This window comes from Rhinolophus sinicus, linkage group LG12 (genome assembly GCF_036562045.2).
Source record: "Rhinolophus sinicus isolate RSC01 linkage group LG12, ASM3656204v1, whole genome shotgun sequence".
NCBI classification, from domain to species: domain Eukaryota; kingdom Metazoa; phylum Chordata; class Mammalia; order Chiroptera; family Rhinolophidae; genus Rhinolophus; species Rhinolophus sinicus.
In genome coordinates, this window is record NC_133761.1 from 25350451 (window position 1) to 25375882 (window position 25432).

At 35.9% G+C, this 25432-nt stretch overlaps 1 protein-coding gene and 1 pseudogene across 4 annotated transcripts in view; both read right to left on the minus strand.

Moving 5' to 3' along the window:
* The window catches only part of OXR1 (oxidation resistance 1), a 451232-nt gene that overhangs the window by 86220 nt on the left and 339580 nt on the right, over positions 1-25432 (minus strand). The window lies entirely within an intron of this gene.
* LOC109457604 (proteasome subunit alpha type-2) lies at positions 20584-21328 on the minus strand (annotated as a pseudogene).

The window sequence follows — 25432 nt, forward strand, 5'->3', positions numbered from 1 at the left end:
TCAAAATGTCTTCCTTTCAGTATTTCCATTATCTTTCGGTAAAGAAAGAAGTCACTGGGGGCCAGATCAGATGAGTAGGGAGGGTGTTCCAATACAGTTATTTCTTTACTGGCTTAAAACTCCCTCACAGGCAGTGCTATGTGAGCTGGTGCAGTGTCGTGATGCAAGAGCCATGAATTGTTGGCAAAAAGTTCAGGTCGTCTAACTTTCATGCAGCCTTTTCAGCACTTCCAAATAGTAAATTTGGTTAACTGTCCAGTTGGTACAAATTCATAGTGAATAATCCCTCTAATAGCAAAAAAAAATTGCTAGCCACATCGTTGCAACACGTTTGTGAACTTAGTTTTCCGACCTCATATACCAATTGTTTACTATGCCTGGCATCATACTAAGGGTTTTTCATACATTATTTCCTTTAGACCTCATGTCCATCCTGTGAGGGAGGTTAACGAGCCCTCTGCACACAAGGTTACTGGGGTCAGAGAGGTTAAGAAAAGCAACAGTGTCAGGTCAGTCAAGAATATCTTGGATGTTTGCTCTTAACTTACTGAGATCAACAGCACAGCGGTTTTCAATCCTGGGCAATTCTGCCTCCAACATGTTTACTAGCAAAAATGTAGGACTTCCAGGTAATTTGAATTTCAGATAAACAAGAAATAACATTTTTAGAACAGGTCTGTGCCAAATGTTGCATGGGACATATTTCTACCCAAAAGTTATTTGTTGCTTATCAGAAATTCAAATTCACCTACATGTCCTCTATTTTCACTTGCTAAATCTGGCAAACCTACCAGGTAATATTTAGAGATATTATCGTTATCACACTGAGGGTGTGCTACTTGGCATCTAGTAGTTTGAGACCAAGGATTCTGCTTAAGTTACTACAACAAAGGACTGTCAGTAGTGCCCAGGTTGAGAAACCCAGATCTAGTAGATGCTGGGAAAGATTAAGTACTCCTGTGACCAGATTATGCCCCTGGCAACTTTTATAGTCTGTCTTATTTCACCATCTTCAGAAAGCCTTATTTTCATGCCACTTCCTGACATATCTTCCTGTGCTGTCTCTTGCAGCCCCACATTTTTACTTACAGCTTCAGAATCTATGAGGTCCCAATTAAAACACCCTCCTCTGAAGTCCTCTTTGCACCAATTTGACTTAGCTGCAATTAGCACAGAGAAATCTGGGACTGAAAGAAAGATGTGATAAAAGCCCATATGGCAAATATAAGATAGCTGCATGCAAAATCGTTTATCGCTAATAGTATGATGCTTCTTTAGCAAATCTGTGTTATGAATGCCATTAGCATGATGGCAAGTATTTGATAACTTCTGAAGTTCTACTACCTTGCCGATGTTTCCTGAAAACTTTAGTAAAAGATGTATTGAAATTAGTTTTGCCTCGGTTATTTTATAGAACATGCATATTAGCTTGTCACGAATAAACCTAAGTAAATTTACTTATAATATGAATATTTTCCAGTTTGATTTTGGAACCTATAAAAAGCATGCTAGTCATTTTTTCAAGTAGTATGATCAAACATAGGGGGTACTTGGTACAAAGAGTTTTAACTATTTATTCAAGAATTTGAGCTTAAACCTTGAATCATGCACCATAATTTGCATTTCAAAAGATTTAATTTGTCTTTCTCAGATGTAACTTTAAGACACTCACTTTAGGGTGTTTCTTAAAATTGTTTGCAAGGTAACATGTTAATTACATCACCAAAGGTTAGAGCTTGAGTTACTTCCCAAAGTAAAGATCATTTGCTATGCAAGCTTTTAAGAACACACACACATGCGCACACACACACACACACACACACACACACACACTTCTATGATTTTAAAATAGAGGATTGCTGTGCTTTAAGAACATCATGTTCACTACTTATCTCTCCCAAAAAAGAAGAGACTATGAATTTGGATAATATAAAGAGTTCTATCTGGAGGTCCATTTATCCTTAAAGTCCTAATAAGGATTGTCTACATTAACAAGGAGATAATGATAATTATCACAAAAATCTAATATACAGTTAATTAAAAAATATATATACACACACTTGCATTGTATGTGCTATACAATAGGTCCTTGAAAAATATGAATTCTTTCTACTCCTTCAAAGTTTGACATTGTTTATTAGATATACATGTGGAATATGCACATCTGGCCTGGGTATGTTAATAGTATAAAGAGAGAAAGAAAAAGAAACAAGGAGGAAGGCCTTCATACACACCATGAGTTTTTCCTTGATATATCAAAGAGAAGCCTAAGTAGGACATTCACGATCTTGTAATTCCTGGCAGTGGCAGATGGCAGGGAGGTTATAAGATTTTGTATACTTGCTGCCAGCAGGTTCTGTGACTACCTGTTATGCTAATTATTTGTTTATGTGTCTGTCTCTGAAACCATTAGTACAGCTGACTGTCTACACTGACTTCACTACTCTACTGTTTTCTGAACATGTCTTTTGACATATTCTTCAGAATGTGTCAAACATCCTGAATGACTGATCAATTCTTCCAAAGAAAGCATCAGCCAACAGTTTACACACCAGAACTCTTTGCTTGGCCTCAAAATCCTCATCTCATTCTATGAATTCTAAACTATCATATTATAGTAAAAGATCTGCCTTAAATCAACCTTGAAAATCTCAAATATCCCAACTATTACTACCACCCCCTCTTCCCCCAAGGCACTGCTAAGGCTCTGGTGAGGTGTTCTTCTACCTCAATAAACTCATTTTTATCTTACCTAAAAGTTTCAGTGATATTTTGGAGAGGCAACTTTTGACATTTCCATTAGCTTGTGGATTCCTAAAGCGCTGGGTCTGTATCTCGTGATCTAATCTGCAGTTTTCACATGGTTCCGCTGGGCAAGAGGTCCTCAAAGTGTTGTCTTCAGGCCAGAGACATCAGTATCATTTTGCATCTTGTAAGAAGTACAAATTCTTAGGCTCAACCTCAGCTCCACTGAATCAGAGGCTGGGTGGAACCCAGTGATCTGAGTTTTAACCAGTCCTCCAAGAGATTCTGAGGCACTCTCAAGTTTGAGAGCTACGGTACTTATATATCACAGCAGATAGTTCATATACAATAAAAGTACAGAAAAAAATATATGATGAGTATCAAGGGGAGGTACAGTAATTCCTATTTAAAATAGATAAAATACAACCCTGCTTGGAGGAAGTGACAATTTATCAGGGACTGAAAGGATTAATAAAATTGGAGAATATGTAGTTAACTTTGGTTGAATAAAGTAGGATTAAAGGATGCTGGGCTGGGTAACCGAAAACGTTGGAAAAGAGGTTGAAGCTAAATTGTGAATGTCTGCCTAAGGAATTTCGTCTTCTTTCTGTTGATAGTAGGGGATCACTGATAGTGTGAAGCACTTAGGGGTACAGCATTGTCAGGGGAAAAAAAAAATCTGTGCTTTAAATGGAAAACTATATCTAGAGTGCATTCTTCTGGATTATCTGTTTTTGATTCTATGGAAGCTAATTGATAACTTAATAAATTGTAAAAGCTGATAGCAATTAAAATAATTCTTGTCTATAAACAAAGACATCCTTGTCTGTGCAAACTCTGTCCCACAGTTTTGAATTGACTTTATTTACCAATAGTGGAAGAATGTACCTCTATCTGCACAGTTATTTCAGTAACCCTGATCTACAAACATGTCTGTTTGGATTCTCCTTTGAACTGGTTGTAACATCTTACTGGTTCCTTTATAAATAAGTTAAAATATTGAATGCATTCATATATATATATATATATATATATATATATATATATATATATCTTGATTTTACCTTTTTTGGGGGAGGAAGTTATACTTAAACAGTACCATCTTATTGTCTTATTTCTCTGAGAGAACTCATTCGGGTACACACACACACACACACACACACACACACACACACACACACTACAGGTCTTTCTATTGCTACAATGATATTCTTTTAAAATAGTAAGAGGAAGAAAAATTTATTAATCCTTTGGACCATGAAACTTTTCATCATGCTTCCTCTCAAATCCATCTACAGTGATAAAGGCATTTTAGATGTTTTGCAATGTTGTTATATTTTATAATAATAATTTTAACAGTAGCAAACAGCAAATTAGTCTAATTACAGGTTCTAGTCAAAGATTATAATATTGTGCTGCAGCAGGACAAGCTGAGGGGTAGAGGGATGTGTGGAATATGTTTGTGGAATGCCACAAGACCACGATTTGACTAACTACCAGGTTTTGTTTGTACTGACTGAGGGGTAATGAAACATACAGAGAATTTTATGCAGAGGCTGTTCCTGTGGAGGGCAAAGAGAGACCAAATGACTGGGCATGTACTAGGAAGAGGGAGAGAAAACAACTTGGGTGCCTACAAAATTGAAAATTCACACACACCTAACAATGCAGCGTCTTATAAATAAGGAGCCTCTTAGTGGCATAACCTTAAATTAGAGAAGTACAAGCAAGAGCAGAACCTGAGTGTCAGCAACTCTCTGATTCAGAGTCAGAAGCAAAATTCCATCTGCTATCCTCTTACTCATTTATTTCTCCTAATCCTTATTTGTCTAAAGGAAAAAGTTAGACGCTCTGGATTATTCCATAAACTCCAAACCAATAGACCGAAATATGGTACCATACGGGAAAAGCTACTTGTGGTTAAAATGGGAAGGTTTTTGGAAGCATATTCTTGCTCATCCACTGACTCACTCTGTAAACACAAGGCACTGACTGAACCAGTCAGGCATCGGTTGTTCATCTGGGAACAGTATAATGTCTACTTCTGGGGATGCTGGCTGAGTTTATTAGTTAGTCCTGGAGAACCATTCTGAGGCTTCTATAGGAAGGAACCAGAAAATATAAAACATATTACCACATACACTGCCACTTAATAAGCTACAAAAGTGCTTGGTTTTACTTTTTAATAGTTTGTGGAATCTCCTTTGCTCCCTTTTCCCGAAACAAAAATTGATATGCTTTGCCATGAGTAAGTACATTAAGGGTTTATATGATGTTGAAAGGAATGCCTTTCTATATGACAAATACATGCCAGCTGAAAGGGGTTCCTATTGATCACATAACATCAAAAAGCCTTAGTCTGCACTTACGAGCATAGACTCTCAACTAAATGAGATTGGCACAGGACTCTCTATTAAATGCTTGATCTCATGAGTAGGTTCCTTGGCATTCCGTCAATCTGCCATTAGAGTGAACGCCGGTGAAGAACGCCACGAGAAGGGGTAATATGGGGTGTGAAGAGAATTACCATCAACTGCTTTTTCTTTTTTTAAAACACAATTAAGCCATTAAATATCAGATCAATGGTCCCAAGCATTCACAAATTGTAACATCTACCACAGAATCATTTTTGAGAAAGGGAGCTGGACAGATTGTTTAAGTCCTCTGGCTTTTAGGAGAACTATATCTAAAATTGCCCCCACCAATGAATTTGTCCTATTTTTAAAACTCTTTGAGGAAAGATTCTCTGGCATTCTGTTAAATAATTAACTTTTTTTTTTTTTTTAACTATCAGAAACTCCTTTCTTTTAGTTATTTCTAAAATTTCTAGGGTATAAGCCCATTTCTGTTGGTCTTTTAAAAAATATGAAAAATTCTAACATATTCAAAAGTAGAGAGAAGAACAAAATAACCCATCATACAGATTCAACAATTTTCAATATTTTGCTATATTTATATCACTTATTGCTATTTTTTTTTTTTTTGCCAAAACATTTTAAAGCAAATTCCAGACGTACTATTTTACCCCTATGTGCTTCAGTATACACGTCTAAATGTGAAAAGATTTGGACATCCATCATTAACCACTGGGTGCCATTAGCACACCTCATGAAATTAGCACTCATTCTTTGTATAATCCAAGACCGAGTCCATGCCCAGTCTCCCCAATAGGTAGAAATGCCTTTTTGCAGTTGGCTTGTTGAATCATGATCCAAACAAGATCTCCATATTACAATTGTGTAAGTCTCGAGGCATCTAGACCAGTGATTCTCCAACTCCAGTGTGCAAATAAATCACTTAGGGATCTTAAGATTCAGCAGGGTCTCGGGGAGGACCTGAGATATTCATGTCCAACAGTCTCCCAGATGGTGCCAATGTTGCTGGATTCAAAGTGGACTACACCTGCAGCAGTCAGATCCTAGCAAAGGCCCTGCTGTTTTCTTTTGCTTATTTGTTTGTTTTTTGCATACAATCGGCTTGTTGCAGAAATAGGTCAGTGATCCTGGGCTGTGTTCCATGGTATGGATTTCCATGTTTGTTTCTGTGAGATATTACTTAACTTGTTTCCCTTCTATCACCCATACTTTTTGTAAATAATGTTAGCTCTAAAAACTGGACTAGATTTAAGCTCACTTTTTTTGGTAAGAATATTTTACGGAGCCGTTCTGTGATTCAGATAACTATTCAATCTGTATGACTATCATTTGCTTTACGGAGACTGTAATGTTAAAGAGCTGGCTCTAGAGTCAGATTTCTATGATTCAACTTTGCCTCCATCACTTATTACTTATATGACTTAGGACAAGTTAATGTCCCCCGAACCTCGGTTTTCTCATCTGTAAAATGGGTATAATGATGATAATAATAATAATATCTAATAAAGTAACTGTGAAGAATGGTACATGGCAAGTGTTCAATAAATGCAAGTGGCAGTTGTCTGCCCTGGCAAATTCCATGCTGGTGTCTGTCTTGCTGAATAAACTTCCTTGCTCTCCTCAAAATAAATAAATAAATTTATTAATTAATTAAAAAATAAAAATAAATGCAAGCTACTATTGCTATTGATTTTGTAATCTTTTTTTTCTAAGTTAAAATATCTCAGTTTCTGGGACTTTTCCTTTAAGTCCTAAAACTAACTTTTCAGCTCTTTGTTCATTTTAGGCTCTCTTATAAGTCAGCTATAGCTTTCCTCTTCTTTCGTACAGTGCAGACCACAGATCTAGACTGGACCCTAAAAGAGTGCATAGTATGAGTTTTTGGAGGATTTCCTTTTCATGTTTTAATTTATCTTTCAGATTATCATGGTTTATAAAATGTACAAATAAGACTGTTTTTTAATCTTATATCAACTCATCCAAGTAAGTCTTTCAAGGACTATTAGTTCTTGATAATTCATTACAGAAATTTAGGTAATAAAATTGCATGATATGAAATGGTTCCAAATCAACCATCTTAGTGGTATCACAAACTAAGGAGCTTGGCATTCATTCACGTAAATCCTATAGAAATGATACCACATTGTTTGTGTTATCAGTCATTAAGACATGTTTTGATATGAAGACTGGGATTTAGTCAGTAAATCTTCAAGAGATTAATGAAGTTGAGCTGATGGGACACTTTAATATTTTCTTATCTGTTTTAAATGGGCTTCTGAAGTTTGGCAAGAATCCTCAAATTAAACTTGATACGTTGGGAAACCTAAGAATCTAGGCAAGGAAGCCTACGATAATCCAAAACAGCATAGCACATTTTGAATTTTTCATGACTGAATATATGAACATAGCACATGATTTATATGGACATGAAGTCTGAAATTATAAGGTGGAGCCATAACTTGTAAATTATTCCTTTCCTTGTAATAAATTCCATCAGCACAGAGTAACTTAGACTCATCTTTCATAACAAGCAAGTGCTGGCCCAGATGAACGGGGCCAAAAATGTATTAGGCAATGAGCCCAACATGTTTTACACTTAGCTCTTTTTCCTTCCTCTTTTGAGCTTGATTTTCTCAGATGTCTTTCCTTTGAGACTATAAATATATTTGTTTCAAACATGTATTCTCTTAGTTTAATGAGATAGAGAGTAAGATAAGAAGGTGGAATTGGCAGAATACTAGGACCAAAGCAAAATAATGGAAGGGAATATTTTGAAAGTCAATTACTTTTGAAGAGTGATTTGCAAGACAGCCATATGGTAACAGAGAGTAGTGATATTACCATAATTTTAGTATTTCCAGACATTTGATTGCATTTAGTTTGAAATGACCGATTAAAAGCCAACCATAAAAAGGAATTAGATGGAATAAGACTACCCAGAAATAAAGTAGCATTTTATAAACATATTCAGATTGTAAATCATAACAGTTTTCTAAAATTCATCCATATAAAGATAAAAGGCACAGAAAATGTATTAGGTAATCAGCCACTCCAAAAATGGATGAGACTGCAAAGCTAGGTACGCTCTTACATGATACCACTGGGCAGGAGTATCTGTATTCACGTTAAGCATAAAGAACATTGTTTTTCTCCCCAACTTTTTAAGATCTGAAGGGTAGGTCTATTAGGATCATGTTATGTCGTTCTTCATTCTTAATATTTGCAAGATCTAAATCTAGGGAACCTGCCTTCGCAATCCATATTTAGATGTAGGGAACATATCAATAATATTTTCTCAGTGAGATATCTTCTTTTTGTCTAGGCTATAAACTAAAATATTCCCAGTACCTCTAATTTTATTTCAGTTTTCAAATTGCAAGTATTTAGCACATATTTTTTGCACTGTACCCTGATGAGGGGTATAGAAGTACATAAAGTGTTATAATAAATATTAGACATAGCAATTTCCTCAAAACAGACGACGAAAGCTTTACTGAAGGGATTTTTCAGTTGGCGATGAAATCACTGTGTATCAGTAATATGTTCCCAAGTAAATTTGTGTTGAAAATCATTGAATACTTAATTATATGTTCTTATTAAAATCAAATCTTTCTTAGTAGTAGACTGATTACGATCTTTTATGACAGCACTTAGCTCATTACTGGCACTCCATAGATGTCACACACAACAAAAATTATTTGTTGAATGAATAAATATTAACAGAACACAATGAAAACCTATTACATGTTCACTAAGTGCTCTCAATCTAGACTCACATTAATAAAATATTCTACCTTTTACAATTCAATTTATAACTACTTAAAAATTAAAGCCACAAAGATATTTTGATAGATTTTTGTGTGGGGGTGCCCAAAAAAGACTAATAGCAAAATGTAAAATGAAATGCATAAACAATTCAAGGGGGGATATTTCTGAAAACAATTTGCCCTTTTAATTTCATGTTCCATCCATATGAATGCAAACCAGTTGGTAAACATCCTCACATAATGTTATTAAGAAACACTACACAATAGTTGAGATTTTAGAAAACTTCAGGTTGTAATTGTCTGTATAGACTCTAATCTCAAAAACTTCAAACACTTCCACAGTCTCCCAGTTCTCTTTTCTACCCCTCATCTCTTACCACTCATACATGCATCTTTCCTAGCTGTCATTATTGTATAAGTATTGGAGATATTTAATCAGAATTTTCTCCTCCTCCAATGACTTCCATGCCTGATAACCATTTCCCTTGATTGGGAAGCATCTTCTTTGCTCTGTTGACCCCTTGTATTGTCCCAGGCTTCATCCATGTGATCAGCCCTCTCTTCATATAGCAAACAGCCAGAATCCTCCAAAGGGAACCGGCATGACATTTTCTTTAGCATAATGCTACAGATTATTTCCAGTAATTTCAATTTAACTGTCCTGTCTGTTGACTGAATATTGGTGCAGCTGTGACCCATGTACACGCCAGAGGTCTATTGCTCTCTACCCCTATCGGCTGTGTCCCATGGTCATATGATAGCTACTGAATGATGGAAAACAGTACAGCAGACTAAAAATAAAGCAACACCTTTGGGTAGTGATCTCTAATCTTTGAACGAAATCAATACCTTACTAATTGTATGTCTACCTAGCTCTTAAGAGACAGGCTGTTTGAATTAGTTAGTAGTGTTGCTAGAGAGTTCCGCTGTTCCTGATACCTTTAATTGATAGATTATTTGGCTCTTTCTGCATCTGGATCTATATAAGAAGATCATTATATGGATACCTTTGAGATATTAGCTACCTGATCTCTGATTTTTTAACTTTAATTCTAATTTTGATTGCACAAAAACAGTCTTGAAAGAAAATACTTTAACACATTCATCTATTGGAAAATACATTTCAACATAGAACACTGTCCGCCTCACAAAGGATAAATGTTTTTTTCATTAGAAAAGTCAGAAGTTCTTGTAATCTTGAATACAAAAAAAAAAAAAAAAAGATCAGTGTTACACCATTTGGTTTACTTTCAAAATTTACTCCCCCACTCCTACATCTTGGTTTGAAAAAAATTTTTTTCCTAACTAGCTATACACATTACAGATTTCCAAAAAGAAGTATTTTCACTGTCTTGTGCTATAACAGACAAATCTGACCCAATTTTCAGAGGCTCTGAGACCACACCTGGGCTGCACGATGACTGGTCAAATGGCAAGAGTTCATACAGTTGAGGATTGTAAAGGTGATTTGTAGGTGGTATATTCTAAGGCTAAGTTTTTATTACCTATTGGTATGGTTCTTAAATGCCCAACATGGACTTTTAGATAATTTATGCTTATTTTACTCTCACTGATGACCAAAGAAGTGGAAAGGTATGCATTAGTCTCCTTCTTCTATAAATACGACCTTTTCCTTTCTATTACCCTTTTAATAAAATTAACTACTTTATGTTTATATACTACCTTTAGCTTTTTCAATTCACTAAAACCCTCATTTATATTCCCCTAATCAATACTGGGAGTGAGGGGGACCAGGAGATATTCACGATCACCATATTAAAGATAAGAAAATGTGATACAGGCAGAGCAACAGTCAGTTTGTGATTGCAGGAAGAGACTGCTAAGTACCTAACATCCATTCTTCTCTTCCTCCTTCCTGATTCTATTTGGAATTACAATGTATTTAGGAAAAAATAGGGGAAAAAAAGCTAATTTTTCACTTTCTTTTTCTAGGTAGCTGGGTGACACAGTTCTGGACACTGAGACATGAGCTGAAGTCTGTAAAGGTTTCTGGGAAAGTTTTTGCTTCACTGATACAGGTAGTCCTTTCTGCCTACACTTCCTCCAGATGGAAGATGGATGTGATGGAAACAGTTACAGTAACCCTCTTAGACCCACAAGGAAAAGGCTAAGAAAATTCTAAAGAGAACCCAGGCTTGACACCCTGAACCTGTACCAATGATTGCCTACTTCCGGACTTCTTGCAACAAGAGAAAAATAAAGCTTTATGTGTTTAGGTGACTGTAATCGGAGGGTTTTTACTCCCAGGCCAATGCAATTCTTCACCCTTAGAGTTGGAACTTGAATTTAGGTTCTCGGTTTCCAGCTCTGTCATCTTTCTAGTCTGTTTCAGATTGTGATGTCTGCTAATTCCTAGACTATAAATTTGACTTGTTCTTATTCCTAGCACCCATGACATGGAGCACTCAACATCAAGTCCAAGCATGAAAACAAGGGTAGTGTCACATCTTGGATTTTATTTTATTGGATTTTTATAAGAGTTTATTTGAGCCACATTGAGGACATATGCCAGGGAGCAAGATCTCAAATGCTCCCACATCTTGGATTTTAATCAGTTACTTCAATAGCCCTAAGCATAAATAAATAAATAAATAAATAAATAAATAAATAAATAAATAAATAACCGAAGACTGGTTTTGGCATTTCTCACTAATCTTTTGTTGTTGTTGTTCTTGTTTAATGAGCTTCTTTTGTCTCCTGGCACTCAATACCCTTTGGCATGTACTAAGGAGTCCTATCTAGGCCTGTCTTTTCCTAAGGGCTTTAAGCTCTCACTTACACTCTCTTCTACCTCGCTACCACCAATCAACACTGATGTGATGAGAGGAGAAATGTAGAATTACTGTCATTTTAGTAATTTGTGGGGATGTAAATATCATTTTAAGAGAGTATTTACATTTGATAAGAGGGACCTGTACATCCATTTGAACCTCTAAGACTGGAAAGCACTGAGTGAGGGGTTTCACTGCTACTCCTCTTGAACTCAGCCCCTTAAAGGTCCTCACTGCTCTCTCCACCCCCACCCAGCACAGGGGGGAACACAGCATAAAGCAGGGATCTGGCTCTCACTGTTAAGAGTGATAAGTCCTGGAATTCGAAGAATGCTAGAAACAGAAGGCAAGGAATGTTTTTGATAATTCTATACATTTAAAAAATACCCTTAGTAGATACAAATCAGGTAATTAAAAGTTTTTCATATTTTAGTGTATGTTTGGCATGCTATTAAGCCCTCTAGTAAACATTCTTCCTCGTATCTTCCTCTTTTCTCATCTGCTGTCATGTTACTTGGTGTAAAAAGTCTACTTCCTCTTTCAGATCATTCTATCATAGTCTTTATGTTCCTTCCATGTGCTTATCAGTTCTGTTGTGCCTATCAAGGGAAACTTTTTAAAAAAAAATAAAACAAAGCACACTCAAGCAGAAGACTTGGCTTCTAGCCTCAGATGTGTGACTCGCTGGCTTAACGGTCTTGCACACAGCATTTACCATACTTGTGTGTCAGTTTTCTCAGCTGAAAAAAGGTGAGGTAGATTCCCCTTGGGAAGGTCCTGTTCCGTTCCAGGATTCTATGGTTTAAGCCCTTGTTTACACGTGATTAATCTTTGCAACAACCTTATGGGGAACGAGAGTTCTGATGAAGAATAAACAAGAGGTAAAGAAGGTTCACTGTCTTGTCTACTGCTACACACCTAGCAGACAGCAGTGCAGGGACCTAAAGCCAGGTAGGTATTAGCTGACTTTTATCACTGCAGAGAAGGCTAAGCCACTGTTTCCCTACACAAAGAGAGGACAAAGGAGGTCAAATGGGTGAGGTTTTTTAAGGCTCACCTACAAATTCATAGCTAGAGGCAGGGGTTTCACTCACTTAAGACATGGGACTGTAATTTACAGATATACTTTATTTAGACCACATTGACTGTTGTTTTGTTTCACAGCATTATTATTTTCAAATGGTAGAAAATCTGCTTTATACCTTATAGTTGTTGAATGTCACCGGGGAATGGGGGATCCTGCCATATAAGTTGAAAAAAGAGAAAACAGTTTATTAAAAATAATGTATGCCCACTTCTTCATATGTAATAACGATGGTCAATGAATATTTATGATTTATTTTATAATTTACAAAATGCTTTTGTACTGATATATGTGGCCTTTCTATATTTGGGCGGATAATGTAAATTCTAAAATTATTTCTGTATTGGTATTTTTGACATAATATTACATATTAACTAATAGAACATATGCATCTGAGTGTAAAATTGTTATTCTATTACACAAGGAAAAATAGAATCTGAGCACTGGCAATGACCATGATTTACTTTGCCAAATGTACCATCCTCTATTTTTACCAAATTCTTCAGGGGACATGACAGTAGTTAGACGAACAGGACCCTGGACTGGCAGTCAGAAGATTCAAGCTCTATTTCTGGTATTTGGCACTGACTCACTCCGTGACCACATGCCTGTTAGTTGATCTCCTTTAAGTTTTCACATGTTAGAATTTAGGAGTGCCTCCTAATTCACTAACGCTGTGAATGTTGGTATGACTGTTTTTGTAAATGTAAAAAGGATCGGGGGTGTGTGCGTAAAAAAGTCCAAGATTTGAGTCTTAGACAACTTAGCATGAGGCATACTTAGTATTTTTTAAAGAGAATTTAACTTTAATTTCACTATTTCTAAATGTTATCTTCGCTCCTTCAACTTCGTTTGAGAAACATTTGGTAGAGAAAAAAAAAATCCCTCAATTTTACAGAGGGAAAAGAGGAAGGAAGGAAAAGAGGGTGATTTTGTCTTCTCTTCACCCTCTCCTACTTCTGTTAAGTCTGATGATGCTCTTTCATAACGATCTGGTGGAGAGTTATTTGGCGGGTTAGTGCAATTGCACAGTAAATGGAAGGAGGAATTCCTCATTTTTGAGAAAGGGGAGAGCCCCATATATTTCAAAATTCTCTTCCGAGCTTGCTTCACTCCTTCATTTGTTCAACAGTTGCTGAATGCTGCACATGCTGTGTAGCTCTGAGGATACCCAAACAATAAAGATATGGTGCCTGCACCCCAGGAACTGCCAACAGATCAGAGGTATTAGATATTTAAACAAATTATTACACTACAGTATGGTGAGTGTGAAGATGAAAGAGGACAGCATAGAGGAGACTGGGCATCTAGAAAGAGTCAAAGAAGTGGTTTATCACTTAACCTTGGTGGCCAAGGGAAGCAAGAAGAAAATATCATTTTACACATATTGTACGTTTTATAGTAATGGGCTTTAAAAATGAATATTTAATCAAACTGAATTGTACACCAGGCAATATGCCAGGCAGCAGTAAAATCTATAAAAGCATCAGTTTTGGAGTTAGATAAAATTACAACTCTGTTTCTGTCTATAGGTATGACCTTGGGCAAATTGCCTGACCTCTCAAAATCTGTTTCTGATTTAGAGAATGGAGATTATAAAAGTACCTACACCTCACAGGTTGAATGAAGATTAAACCAGAGAGCACACATAATCACCTACCTCAGTCCTTGGCACCTGGTAAGATGGTAAGTGTTCAGTAACTCCTGATTATTATTAAGTACTCTATATACGTTTTCTCTTTGAACCCTTGCAACAATCCAATGGACAGGCATTCCTAAGATCAGGTCTATGTGAAGAGCAGAGGAGATGCTAGGAAGATAGGTTTTTTTTATGTGTGCCACATAAAAAGCTTGGGATATATATATATATAGCAGACACTGAAAAATCTTTAAGGATTTTTAAGAGGGCAAACCAGTGAGTTCTATGTTTTGGAAAGATCATTAAGTGTGGATAATGGGTTGGAAGGGCAAGAAAAAAGAAGGAAGGTTAGGAGTCCAGTTAGGAATCCCTTGTAGTAAATCACTCTGAGCAGTATTGTATGGGAAATCTTAGCTGCAGTACTACAGATCTTCAGAAGGGATGGCAGGCAGATCCCCTGTGCCTCCAGCCTCCACTGCTTCATATGTCTCATCATGGCAAATGCTAATGCTTTCAGCTACAAATTGCACCAGCTTTGGTGCTCTTTTCAGTTTGGTTTTGTTATTAAGTGGCAAGAGATTTTAATCATCTCTGAAGTGGCAGCAAGTAAGCTCCCTGCTGGAACTGGAAGAACTAAATATCTATCAGTGATTGCTTCCTGGCTGCAGGGGAGAAGTAGAAAACAGATGCTCTGAAAGTATTTGGCTAGTTTGACTTTTTTTTTTTTTGTCATCTTCCTATGTTGATGATGTCATCATCATTAATCTACTACATTAATTCAAGAGTAGTAATTCATACATAATAGTAGAGTTGATATAAAACACAAATATAAAATATCTCATTTTACCACTGATTTACTACCACACACCTAGTATTTCATCTTTTTCTAACTCAAAAAGGCAATTTTCATTATTCCAGCATTAATGTTTCCACTATAAAACAGTAGTTCTTTTCCATTATTTTTGCTAGATATTCTCAATAGCACCATGCGTAGTTTAAAAGGAATGCAAGGGAATTTCAAAACATACTGAAGGCTACTCTTCTCTCAAAATACCAGAAGCTAGATAATTTGGAAGGATTTGCTTTTGTAACAGCAACTGTATATATATATATATATATATATATATATATATATATATATATATATATATACTTTGAGAAATCTATGAGAAGCAAAGTTTTCAATTGAAACAGCACCTTTTGTCTCCTGAATTCTTCCCTTTCTGCATGTGCTCTGATCCAATTTTGCTTAACAAGACATGCTTTATCAGAGTTGCTTTGATTCAGTTGTTTGCATAACATGTATATGTACTTTCAGATACATGTTGTTGCAGACACGAGAGGGAACTATCTGGAGAAAAGACTCAGGACGAGAAGAAAAGGGGTCTAAGTGCTTTATATTTTGGGGAATTTGCCATTTTAAAATGATGAAAGAAAACAATGTTTGCTAGCCCTTTAAAAATGTTATTGAGCACATTAAAATCAAGATGCATCTAAAATATGTTAACTGTCATAGATGTTGAAGAAAATGGTTTAAATATTTATGTGATGAAAAGTAGAAGATAAATGTCCTGAAGAATTTTTGGAATTATGAAGTATTAAATTTATTTAATGTGTCTGAAACTGAGAAAAGTATCACAATGCGAGTGAGTAATAACCATGAGATATTTTCCTCAAGTTTGAGACTTGGTGGTGGTGGTTGTTTTTTGACTTTTACAGGATCTACAATGTTAAATCAGGAAATCAGCTTTGATACTTGGAAGAAAAAGTGCAGGAAAAAAGACATTTTTAGATTAAAAACTTATCTCAAGTTTAATAAATGTGGAAGAGATTTTTAAAAACTAAGAAAATCAGATACTTTTAAAGTAAAAAACAAAAACAAATTATAACCAAAATTTAATCATCCAGAAAGAGAAGGTGTTAAGAAACCCTAAGACCAAAGCAAAAATAAGTAAGTTGATTTTAAAAATATGAAAATGGACTGAATTAAAAGGAAAAGCCACCAAACTTCAGCCAAGATGACATGTTGAACAGAGAATGACATTTATAGAAATACAACTCAAAATATAAAAATAATAAGCAAGAAAAAGGAAAGACAAAGTTTTCTTTAATGATTTCCAAAAAGACCTTAATTTTATCATGTACAAAAGGTAAAAAGTGTTTTCTTAGTTAATAGGCCAAGACAGTAAATATCATGGCTATTCATAATAATCTAATTTTTAAAATGAAAAAAGGAAGATTATCTGGTTAACTGCATAATCCTTACTTGCCTCTAATAAGTGGGCTTGCTGACTTCAACCCTGAAATATTTCGAATATGAACAGATTGTTTTCTCAATTTTAACAATTATTTCCTTTTTTTCCTTGTAAGAATTTATGCTAACACACACACACACACACACACACACACACACACACACACACAAATAAAACCTGGAACTGAGCAACATAGTATTTCTCGATAGAAAATAATTTTTTCCCCTGAAAGTTATAGATTACTATTTGAAAAGATATGAAATTAAAAGAGCAAATTTTAAGCATATAGAAGAGAAAAAGGTATGCATTATATATGACTCAAATTCCAATAAAAAACTGTTACAAATAATCAATTTTATGATAAAAGAAGCACATGAGAAATAGAAGAATATGGTTCAATGTTTTGAATTTTTAAGTGCCACATGTGACATCATTTCCATGTTAGGGAAACAGTATTATTGTATAGTGTAGAAATACCTTGGTGACTTAGGTAGTTCAGGCCAGGAGACTTAGATGCCCTGGCTCAAGTTGTTAGTTAGCATCTGTCACTGGACTAACCTGTCCTTTTCTCCTCAAGTTCATGTTCCAGAGTGAATTACTTCAAACACATCTGACAGGGAACATTATATGATGCATGAACTAGCCATCTAGTCAGTATTGACGTGGCAGAACAGTGTATAGACCCTTGGTCTACACTCACGTGCTGTTAGAGCAAACCGAGGTTACCTTTTTTTTAATTGATTGTAGCAACTCTGTTTTCCTTTTTTGAGCAATGGTAAGTCCTTAGTTACACTGAATGCACAAGTTTATTTCAAACCCGAGCTAAAAGATAGTTTTGACTTTTTGACAATTTTGATAAAGCATGGGAAATCAGAACGTGTGTGTGTGTGTGTGTGTGTGTGTGTGTGTGTGTGTGTGTGTGTCGGGGGTGGGTGCTTTGTAGGCCTCTTTAAGCAAGTTATGTAACATTTATATACCAACATTTTCTTATCTGTAAAATGGAAATGTTAGTTCTGCTTATGTAATAGGGATTTTATGGAACTTTAAATAAAATAAAAATGTATGTTAAAGATTTTGTAAATTATACAGTGCAGAGCACATTCAAGTTATTCTCTATTAGAAATAGTAGATTTACAACTGAGATATAAAGAATAACAAATCCAGTGCTCGTAGGTATAAACGAATGTTATCTGTAAGTGTACATCAAGTCACTAGCTACTGCTGAGACCTCATCTGGTACTATTACCTCTCTGTCCAGTCATAGTGGAATTCTTTCTGTTCCGTGAACAAACCAAATTCGTTTTCACCTCCTGACCTTGACACTTACTGTCTCCCTACCTGGTTTGCTACCCTGGATCCTTGTATGGCTTCTCATCACTTGGGTTTCATCTCCACGATACCTTCTCAGAGATGCCCCCCATCATTATCCAAGCTAATTGCACCAATGCCCACCCACCTCACTCCAGTGTCATGTGATCACATTACTATTCTATTGTTTCCTTCTTACCATTTATTATCTAAATATCTTATTCTTTTATACTTGTTTATGGATGGAATTACCACCATGTAAGGGCACAGCGTCCTCCTTACAAAGGAGTGACCAAGCAGTCTGTCACTAATCTATATTGGACTGCCAACACTTTGGATGACAGTCAGGAAGTTTATAGTGACTTTGTCAAGTCAGAGAAATGATCAGCTGGAAACCTGATTTTCCCAACGGAATGAAGTAGTTAAGGAAACACATGGGAGGATGAAAAACACATAACAGACTAGGGATAGATGGCCTTTTCTTTTTTTGCTTTGCCATTAAGTGTTGGAATCGGCCTAATATGTTAGAGAAAAAAGAAAAAAGCAGTTTGAAAACTAGAATTTCTTTTTTTTTGGTTGTTTGTCAGTACCATGCAACCTGAAGCCTATGAAAAAATAAATTGAGGTATCCTGGGAGACATGAAATTGAAAATCGTCCATATGATGCATTTGGATAGGCAATGATATAGCCTTCAAGAAAATAAATTCAGTAAATATTTACACATCCTTCAGATAATTGATTTGTCTATAATTTCTATCTCATAGCATATGAAATGTTTATTTTAAAACACTTTCACTCATTTAGTCTCATCATCTAAAGCAAATTTTATTGTTTAAAATGTATTAGTTTTGGTTTGTTTGTTTTAAACCTTTAATGGCATTTGATATATTGACTTTCTGCCACCCTGAATTATTTTTAATTAAATTTATTGGGGTAACATTGGCTAATAACATTATATAAGTTTCAGGTGTATAATTGTATAATATATCTTCTGTGTATTCCACTGTGTGCTCACCACCCAAAGTCTAGTTTCCTTCTGTCATCATACAAGGTGTGATCAAACAATACAGTGAATGTTTAAATAAAAAAAAGTATATTACAGCAGCAGACATATTGGCATTAATCCCCCTCAAATACTTCCTCCTATTGTTCTTGCCACTTTCTGAAGCAGTTCTAGAAGTCCTCTTTCGTGAGTGTCTTTAGTTGCGCTGTCATGGCTGCCTCCATGTCCTGAATCACTTTGACTTTGGGGAAGAGCCAGAAGTTGCACAGTGCCAAATCTGGTGAATAAGGTGGATGAGGACACACCGTAATGTTTTCAGTTGACAGAAATTGCTGTATCAGAAGTGATGTGTGACATGGATCAAAAACTATTATCAAAACTATGTTGTGATCAAAAACTATGGTGAATGCTGCTGTCCAGTGCCATCCAACAGAAAGGCAGGGATCTTCAATACAGGAAGCAGTGCATTGAATCTTAGTAACAGTGTGTTCAGTGAGTCAGGAGTGACAGAAGGTGTTGAGAGAAGGTTGAGAAAAGGTGTGTTTTAAAATGTGCTATAAATCATCCTCCATTGTGACAACTCCATGTGACATATTGCTTTTGTTACGGCAATTTCTGTCAAATAAAAACATTACAGTGTGTCCTCATCCACCTTATTCCCTGGATCTGGCACCATGTGATTTCTGGCTCTTCCCCAAAGTCAAAATGACCACGAAAGGTAAACATTTTGAATTGATTCAGGACATCGAGGCAGCCACAGCAGCACAAATAAAGACATGAAAGAGGACTTCCAGAACTGTTTTAGAAAGTGGCAAGAAGGATGGGATAAGTATGTTCAAAGCAAGGGGTAGCATTTTGAAGGGGATTAATGGCAATGTGTCTTTTACTGTAATATTTTTTTTTATTTCAACATTCACCGTATTCTCTGATCTCACCTCATATATTTGACCCCCTTTACACTCTTCATTCTCCCCTCACTCTCCTTCCCCTTCCCTTCCCTTTTAGTAACCAGAATATAGTTGTTGTTTTTTTTGTTTGTTTTATAATACACATATGAGTGAAATCATATGGTTTTTGTCTGACTTATTTCACTTTGTGTGACACTCTCAAGATCCATCTATGTTGTCGCAAATGGCACTATTTCATCTTTATCATGGCTGAGTAGTAGTCCATTTTATATACGTACCACATCTTCTTTATCCAATAATTGGTCAACAGACACTTGGGTTGTTTACATGTTTTAGCCATTGGAAATAATGCTGCAAAGGACATAGGGGTACATACACCTTTATGACTAAATGTTTTCAAAAATTAGGGGTAGATGCCTAGAAGAGGGATTGCTGGGTCATATAGTACCTCTATTGCTTATTTTTTGAGGAACTTCCATACTGTTTTCCACAGTGGCTGCACTAATTTACATTCCCACCAACAATGTATAAGGGTTCCTTTTTCTTCACACCTCTCCAACATTTGTGATTTCTTGTCTTGTTGATAATAGCTATTCTAACAGATGTGAGCTGGTTTCTCATTGTGGGTTTCTTTTGAATTTTCTTAATAGCTAGTGAAGTTAAGCAGTTTTTCATATATCTGTTTTCATAAACATGTTTTGGTATACATATTATCTGAAATTCCAGATTTTCCAGTCTCTTCATTATTATGCGATGGCAGCCAAGTCATTCTTAACTTCAGTTGGAGTTAGCCTCCTAAATCCAGCTTCATTGCAGATTCCAACTTCTATGTTATCTTCTGTCATTTGCCCTTCGAAGCTTTCCTTCAGTGTTAATATGGCTGTATGAATGGCATCTTCAAGTTCTAGATCTTCGTTGTATCTTTTATCAAGGAAAGTTTCCCCATTTACATGGTTCTTTCTCATTGCTGTGGCTTTCCAGGCAAAGTAAGCTCCAGATGGATCTGACTGAAGTAAATATGGGTGTCACTCATTCCAACCACAAATTAGTAAAGAAACTCCAAATGGATGAACACCACCTGACTGGGTATATTCTTGCATCACAGAAGCTACTCTCTGTACCAGGTGAGCTGTGGGAATGGGTTCTTGGTAAACAAGATAGTATTGCTGAGCCAGTTTTCGAGATCTGTGCATAAGCACTCTGCAGTCTGGGCCCGTGCCACTATACACAAAGCCTATATGTTTGGTAACTGGTTCCACCTTGTGTACACTTTCCTCATCATACAGAATGGATTTCGGTTTCTTCTCTGTTGCTGACAGCACACCTTTTGAAGCTTTAATTCCCACTGAATGGGCTCCTCCAGCTACAGCAGCCAAAGCATATTCAATCTAGACAAGTTTACCAGACGGGCTGAGTGTAGGCAGCGAAAAGCTGTAACCGTGCTCCGCCATTTTTGCCCAGAGTATAAAGTAAAATTTTAATATGTCACATTTATTACTGGCATTCCCTAACCTCCTCTTTCAAAAAGTGTTTCTTCACACTTGAGACATTTAATCCTATTCCACTCACTATTTACATACCTGCCCCACACCTCATTCTCCAAGGCCCTTCTTTCAGCTGCTGCTTTCAGCTGTCAGCAGATCTCTATTTGGGGTTTCTTCTTCTAATTTCCCAATTTAGAATTATACATAACTCCACTGCAACACATAATGAAATACAGAATTCCAACCGTCTGTGTCTCTCATAAGATTCTACTTGTATTGCCAAATACACAGTCCCAGTGCTTACTTACTACAGAACATAACAGTCACTCAGTAAATGTTTTCATTTGATGTATTTCTGTAGTGTTAACTATTTTTAACCATTGCCCATATTTCATTTTATTACTATTTGTCTTTGAACTCATATCTTCTGTTTTAGAAAAAAATAAGTCAAAGAGTGAGGAAGGAAAGTCTTTGCTGTGTCTGATTGTGCTGTCTAAAGCCAGGCAACTCTCAATTTCCCATTTAACTGGAAGGAAAGCATATTGAAGAGAATCACAGAAATTAGAGGAATATATATGTATATATTTCTATTTTTCCAGTTAATTTACTTGGTCACTTAAAAAAGGGCTGTAGATTGGTTTGAACACAGACTCTGGAGCCAGGGTCTTGGGTTTCAATCCTGGCTCTGACACTTCCTTAGCTTGTTTGATCTTGGGTTTCAATCCTGGCTCTGACATTTCCTTGGTTTGTTTAATCTTTCTATGTCTTAACTTTCTCGTTTGTAAAATGTAGGTAATAACTGTACCTAATGAATAGGGTTGATCTGAGGTATATTCAACAAATATTTACTGAGGACATATTATGTACCAGGCTCTGCTCTTGGTATGAAGGATAGAATACAAAAAAAAAAAAAAAAAGGCATAAATTTCTTCTTCACAGAGTTTTGATTACAGTTAGCAACATGAATATAAACACATACATATTTGTTAGTGATAAATGCTAAGGAGAAACAAAAAGGCAGAAAAGAGGGATATGAACTATTAAGGGGCTGGGGAAATTTGAAGTTTTAAATAGAGTGTCTAGAGAAGGTCACACTGAAAAGCCAACTTCTGAATAATGACTGAGAAAGTGAGCGAGCTGGCCGTGTCACTCTCTATGGGCGGAACCACCAAGGCGGAGAGAACAGTAATTGCGAAAGCCTTGAGAAAGAAGCATGTCTGGTAGGTTCAAGGGACAGCAATAAGGTCAGACTAGTTGGAGTGGAGTGAACAAGAGGAAACAGTGAGACATAAGGGGTGTGTGTATGTGTGTGTGTACGTGTGTGTGTGTTGATCAGGTAGGGCACTGTGCCCCAGGAGGAGGACTTCAGCTTGGCTTTTACTCTGAGAGAGAGGGGAGCCCTTGAAGGGATTTGGGCACAGGGTGACCCAATGAGATTCATGTTTTAATTATATTCCTCCACCTGTCTTACTGAAAGCTGACTGGTTGGGAGTTGGTGAGGGAAAACAAGAGCAGAGGCAAGGAAACCAGTTAGGAGGCTATTACCACAATGCAGTAGAAAGACAATAGAATGATAAGTGTCTAAGTTTTGCTTTGTCTTGTGCACCTGAAACTAATTAAAAAAATAAATAAATAAAATTAAAAAAAAAAAAAAAAAAGACAGACAATAGTGTTTGGACCTAGAAGGAAGCAGTGCCAGCAGTCAAGAACTGGGCAGATTCTGGGTTTATTTTAAGAATTGGGACAATAGGATTTCTGGGCTGATGAGATACAGAATGGGAGAGGGTAAAAATGGAATCTAGAATTACACCAATGTCCTTAGCCTGAACAATTAGAATGGTGTTTCCATGAACTGAAATGCTAATATAGCTTAATGTATGGTTAATTTTATGCTAAAATGTGTTAAAATGTTCATGAATTAATATATGTAAAGCACTTCGTATAGTACTTTCTACCAAGTCAGTTATTTGAAGGTGTTTGCTATCACTACTAATAAACTGAAATGGGAAAATAATTTAAACCCTGATATATTATTAAATGGGAAAATAGTTCATGTTAGAGTTACAACTTTTGGTCTTTGGAAATACAGTGACTGAAATGAGATATTGAAAGAAACTCTCCACTGGCAGACAGAGTATAGGAAAGAAATGTGATTTTCAAGTAATGACCAAAATTCCTTCTCCTTCCATTCCCCTTTTCACCTGCACATGCCTTTATACAGCACCTCTTCCTTTTCTTTCCTCCTGCCTCTTGAAAGTATCCCTATCCTGAAAACAACAGTCATACAAAACATTTTACTTTTAAAAAAACAATGTGTGTTTTACACTTACTATGCAATGGGATTTACATTCGACAGTACTATGTTAAGTACCACTGAAGTACTCTGTGTTTTGAAGAAAGAGCAACGACATTTATTTGTTACTATTATTATATGTTCTTGAAACTGTGAAAGACAATACAACAAAAGATAAGTATTAGAGAATGCTCAAATACCTACAAATGCCATAACCAGTTTTGTTTTTTAAGAACTTTCGGTTTTTATGCAATGGTACCTATGTTCTTTTACAGAATTCATTTTTAATTGGCGAATTGTTAAGATGAAATTTTAAGTTGAAAATACTAGAAATCTCCCTTATGGCAGCAAAAGGACCCTGGCTATGGAAATAACTATGTGACTGATCCCATTTGATTCCGTTAATTTTATATCATTTTTCCTTCATGGATATCTGAGACCAGAGAGTGGGACCTTTACATAATTACTATTATAACTTACCGCACTTTTTTCTAGTGGGCATTCACTTATACCTGTAATTCTTTCTGTGGCAGGTAATTCTCTATGACAATGTATGTTCATGTGCAAATACTATTTCAGTTTAAGTCTTTACGTATAACAGGGCCTGGTAAATAAATAACACTGGGGACTCAACAAGTAGACAATAAGGTTTGGTTGCTTCAACCAGACCAAGCAACTAAAAGGAACACAGAAAAAACACAATTATGGCAACCCCCCCCCCCACACACACACACACAACATGTTTTTCCTCTGAAAGTGAGGATTTAGACAAAAACTCTGTCATACAATAATTCCAAAATTTACTGTTAAAAACGCATGTTATTTTTCTAAAGCCAAAGCCTTACTGTAATTTACAGATTGATCTATCTCTTAAATGGAAGGAACAAAGGTAGGAAAGGAATGAATCTAAGTGACCTCTTTTAGTTTTAATGCCACGGAGCTGCTGTGGCTGTGGTTCTGCTAATTGAATAAAGGATACAAGCTCTCAGAGACCGGTATGTATTCAGTACTGGGATTCAAAATAGCTAGGACTCTAATAGTCGGATATTCTCTGAAGAGAGATTTCACAGTTCTCTTCATAATTCAGACAGTGAGGTAATAGGTCACAGCATTTCCAATGATAATTAAAATGCAGAACTTATTCCTTTAGTTTGGGATAAATTCTAGTATTTCTCCTTCTTTCCTTTCCCCAACTTTCCACTCACACATAATAAGCCTGTCTAATAATGTTTTGTTTAATGTTGGCTTAGAATTCATAATTGAACAGAATTCTGTGGTTTACAAAATGCTCTCATATATATTTCATATTCAATATTTTTACTGGTTCAATATTTTTTTAATAAATTATCCTAATAGTCCTACGATAAAGGAGTTATTCATGTTATTTTTATTCTTTAGATGTATAATTTGAAGCTCTGAGAATAATTATTGAATCACAAGCTACACATAAGAGCAGAATCATTATATGACCCTAGGTCTTTAGTTTTAAAGACCTGTATTCTTCTATTTTATTAGAGTTAAATATTGGTAACTAAATTACTAACAACATTCAGTGAGTATTTTCCAGAAGTGTTCAGTCAAGACAGATGGTCCAAGCAAGGACAGGTAGAACCATAGTGCAAAGGAACCAGGATGGAGGAAGGTAGTGAGGAGAGACCAAAATTGGCTGTGAACAAGCCACAAAACGAAAAAAAAAAGAATACTCTTACAAAGTTTAAATGTTAAATGCATAGCCTTTAGCATACTATACAAGTAATAGATTTATCTATTTTTTTTTA